We start from the raw sequence: 5,011 nt of genomic DNA on the forward strand, positions 1-5,011 counted from the left end.
CCTGGCGCCTCCCTCTCCCTCCCATGACACATCTCCCTCCTCCCGCAGCGCTTGGCGAAGCCCTGTTGGAATCCCTCTACTTCCACCACCACACCGTCGTGCTGCTGGATCTCCATCAACCTCTCCTTCCCCCTTGCTGTATCAAGAAGGAGGAGACGTCGCTGCTCCGTACGTGTGTTGAATACGGAGGTGCCGTCCGTTCGGCGCTAGGATCATCGGTGATTTGGATCACGACGAGTACGACTCCATCAACCCCGTTCTCTTGAACGCTTCCACGCGCGATCTACAAGGGTATGTAGATCCACTCCTCCCTCGTTGCTAGATGATTCCATAGATAGATCTTGGTGACACGTAGGAAAATTTTGAATTTATGCTACGTTCCCCTACATGTACTCGTCGCAGTCGCTGAGCCGCGTCAACAACATCCGCACCTCCCTCATCAACGCGCAGAAGGGCAACCAGAACGCCGCCGCCTACTTCGCCTCCATGCGCGGCCTCGCGGACGAGCTCGCCGCCGCCGGCAAACCGATCCAGGATGATGAGCTCATCTCGTATATATTGCATGGGCTGGATATGGAGTACCAGCCCCTCATCTCGGCGCTTGACGCGCGCGTCACACCTGCCTCCCTTGACGAAATCTTCTCCATGCTCAACAACTTTGAGCAGCGCATGGCGCAGTTCCACGGATCGGGCGGTGGTGGCTTCAAGTCTTCAGCAAACGTTGCTACCCGTGGGCGCGGTAGTGGCTCTCGCTATCGCGCTCCTTCCCGTGGCAAGGGAAGGTCAGGAGGTGCACGCCCCACCAGTGGCGGCGGAGGCGGCCGATCTGGCAACAGAGGACGTCGCGCTGGTGGCTCGGGCAGGACCCGTCCCGATGCTCCGCGGTGCCAGATCTGCGGCAAACCTGGTCATACTGCCAGGGACTACTGGTACCGCTATGACAAGGATGAGGAAGACTCCCAAGATGATGAAAAGGTCGCGGCGGCGGCAGATGGCTCCTATGGCGTCGACACCAACTGGTACCTCGACAGCGGCGCCACCAACCATCTCACTAGAGAGCTGGAAAAAGTGACTCTCCGTGAAAAGTACCACGGCAAGGATTAGATTCACAACGCCGACGGTGCAGGTATGAGGATCAGTCATGTTGGTCATTCAGTTATACATACTCCTCATCGCAAAATACACCTTAGGAAAATCTTGCATGTCCCTAGTGCTCATAAGAATCTTCTTTCTGTCCATAAAATTGCCATTGATAACCATGTCTTCCTTGAGTTTCACCCTTTCTTCTTTTTGATCAAGGATCAGGTCACGAAGAAAGTACTCTATCGAGGTAGATGTGTTCGAGGGCTTTACCCTTTGCTTCCGGAGTTTTCAAGATTCAATAAACAAGTCTACAGTGCCATCAAATTATCTTCCACACGGTGGCATGATCGCTTAGGACATTCTTCTTTTTCTTTGGTTGAACATTTGCTTAGAAAGAATAAACTTCCGTTTGTTGGAGAGCGTAATGCTGAAACTATTTGTGATCCTTGCCAAAGAGAAAAATGTCATCAATTGCCATACCCTATCTCTACTAGTGTTTCTACTCAACCTTTGCAATTAATCTTCTCAGATGTTTGGGGCCCTGCCCCTAGTTCTGTCGGTAGACACACATATTATGTTAGTTTTATCGATGACTACAGTAAATTCTCTTGGATTTATCTTCTTAAGAAAAGATCCGATGTTTTCCAAGTGTTTCAGAATTTCCAAGCATTAGTGGAACGCAAGTTTGATCGTAAGATCATTGCTGTCCAATCGGACTGGGGAGGGGAATACGAAAAGTTGAATTCCTTCTTCCAAACTCTTGGCATTTCACACCACGTGTCATGTCCACACGCTCACCAACAAAACGGTTCGGCCGAGCGCAAGCATCGCCACATTGTTGAAGTTGGTCTTGCTCTTCTAGCCGGTGCTTCTATGCCCCTTAAGTTTTGGGACGAAGCCTTTTTGACTGCCGTGCATATTATCAACATGCTTCCTAGTCGTGTCATACACAATGAAACTCCCATGGAACGGCTTCTCAACACTAAGCCAGACTACAAATCCCTTTGCGTCTTTGGCTGTGCGTGCTGGCCGAATCTCCATCCCTATAACAATAGGAAGCTTATGTTTAGGTCAAAACAGTGTGTATTTCTTGGGTACAGTGCCCAACACAAAGGTGTTAAATGCCTTGACGTTACCACTGGTCGTGTCTATATATCTCGTGATGTGGTCTTCGACGAAACAAAGTTCCCTTTTTCTGATCTACACCCAAACGCCGGAGCCCTTCTTCACAAAGAAATCCTTCTCTTATCTCCTCATCTCACCAGCCTTGATCAAGGGGGTAATAACTGTGATGATCAACTATTGACTAATCCCATGTATGAGCCTTGTGATGATGCAGGAGAACATGCAGAAAAAAACCAGGGCCAAAATAATGAAGAAATCACCCCAACACAGCCATATCGCATGTGTCCAGGCGCAGGGAACAAATCCTCCCTGGGATCCGTGTCGTCAAATGCGTCAGGTGCATCGTCTTCGGGATCACCGCCTGCAGGCGCGCCAGGCGGGCCAGGGCGGTCCGCCTCTGAATCCGCGCTGGCTCCCTTGTCAGATGCGGTCGGGCCCTCGGGCGGGAGCGGCCCCGGCATCGACACCTGGCGGCCCTTGGGTGGCCCCACTGGGACGCGGTTCCCGGTCCAGCCGCTTTGCTATAAGCGGCGCGAAGCGGCCCGCTCGACAGGCGCGGGGACATGCGCGGGGACAGGCGCGGAACCCCGTGCTGATGCGCCATCATGCGACAATGATGAGGTGTGCAGGGACGGATCTTTTATGGACGTTGCACCATGCAGAACTCGTTCGGCTGCCACAGAAAATCAAGCTCAGGTGAATCCGGCTGGCGCTGCGGCAGAAACCACCTCGGGATCAACTGGAACAGCAGATCCGGTGCATGTCATAGGATCTTCTATGGCACAAGCTTCAGCAACATCGTCCCAACACCGCACACGACTACAAAAAGGGGTAATCCAACCTGTTAATTATAAGCATGTAACAAAATATGGGCTGGTCTGTTCCACAGGTGAACCTGGTGAACCACACACGCTTGAAGAGGCACTTGGTGATGAAAAATGGAAAAAGGCCATGGATGAAGAATACATGGCATTACAGAAAAATAAGACTTGGCATTTGATTCCTCCACAGCAAGGTAAAAACCTCATTGACTGCAAGTGGGTATTCAGAATTAAAAGAAAATCTGATGGAACTATTGATTGCTATAAGGCAAGACTCGTTGCAAAAGGCTTTAATCAACGCTATGGTATAGACTATGAGGACACCTTTAGTCCGGTTGTAAAAGCTGCCACCATTCATCTGGTTTTGTCTATTGCTGTTTCCAGGGGCTGGAGTCTCAGACAGCTAGATGTACAGAACGCGTTTCTCCATGATGTTCTGGAAGAGGAAGTGTACATGAAGCAACCACCTGGGTTTGTGAACAAGAATGCACCTTCTCATGTGTGCAAACTTGACAGGTCATTATATGGACTGAAGCAGGCTCCAAGAGCGTGGTACTCTCGTCTCAGTCACAAAATGCAAACTCTTGGCTTTATCCTTCTAAGTCTGACACCTCATTGTTCATTTACAACAAGTACAACACGCATATATTTGTTCTCATATATGTTGATGACATTATTGTCACAAGCTCTTCAGATGAGGCAATAACAGGACTTTTGAAGGATCTTGGATCAGAATTTGCACTCAAGGATCTTGGAAACTTGCATTACTTTTTAGGAATTGAGGTAAAGAAACATGATGATGGACTTCATCTCTCTCGGGAAAAGTATGCAACAGATCTGGTTAAGAAAGCTGACCTGCAAGGTTGTAAACCTTCACCTACTCCATTGTCAAGCTCAGAAAAATTGTCTCTTACAGAAGGACAACCCTTAAACCAAGATGACATCACAAGGTACAGAAGTCTAGTAGGAGCACTGCAATAGTTGACACTCACTAGACCAGATATATCTTTTGCTGTTAACAAAGTTTGCCAGTTTCTTCATGCACCCACTACAGTTCATTGGACTGCTGCAAAACGTATAGTTAGATATGTCAAGAATACTCTCAATCTTGGTCTCAATTTTAGCAAGTCAACATCAACACTTATTAGTGCCTTCTCAGATTCTGATTGGGCAGGATGTCTAGATGATAGACGCTCAATTGGTGGTTTTGCAGTATTCTTTGGTTCTAACTTGATTTCATGGTGTGTAAGAAAACAAGCTACTGTTTCCAGATTCAGTACAGAAGCAGAGTACAAAGCATTGGTTAATGCTACAGCTGAGATTATATGGGTACAATCCATGTTGAAGGAACTTGGTGTCAAAAGTACTCGAGCTCCATGTTTGTGGTGTGATAACCACGATCATCCCCGCCACCTCTGCTACGTGCTCCTTTTCTGCTTTGGAGTCAACCCCGCTTGGCCACCTCGCTAAGGTGGCAGCGGACTCGGCCATAGTGTTCCGCGGGGAGGTTGCCCCCCGCTAGTCCAGATAGAAGCCATCCGTGCACGGGAGATCCTTGATGGTTGGCTCGCCGAGGCCCATGCACGCCCTCCCCCCGCCGCGGGAGCTCCGCTTGGGTTCACCCCGAGCGCCCCACCCCACGCACCGGTCGCCTCGGATGAGATCCGGGGCCGCACTCGCTCTCGTACTGCCGCCCTCCGCGCCCAGAGCGCATCACGTGTCTTGGGGTCAAGCAGCCCCCCGATGGATGCCTGATGAGAGCCTTATTCTGGAACATCCGCGGTTTCGGCCAAGATGGTCGGTGCCGCCAACTCATTGAGTACATGCGAACCGAGCATATTGACATAGTGGCCATTCAAGAAACGATGCGTACTGAATTCTCCCTGTCGGAACTTGAGCATTTGAGCTCCGACCTATTCGCCTGGCACTGGCTCCCTTCTAGTGGGAACGCAGGCCACTCGGGTGGCATCCTCCTAGGTGTG

The sequence above is a fragment of the Triticum dicoccoides genome, chromosome 6A, assembly GCF_002162155.2.
Source record: "Triticum dicoccoides isolate Atlit2015 ecotype Zavitan chromosome 6A, WEW_v2.0, whole genome shotgun sequence".
Lineage (NCBI taxonomy): Eukaryota > Viridiplantae > Streptophyta > Magnoliopsida > Poales > Poaceae > Triticum > Triticum dicoccoides.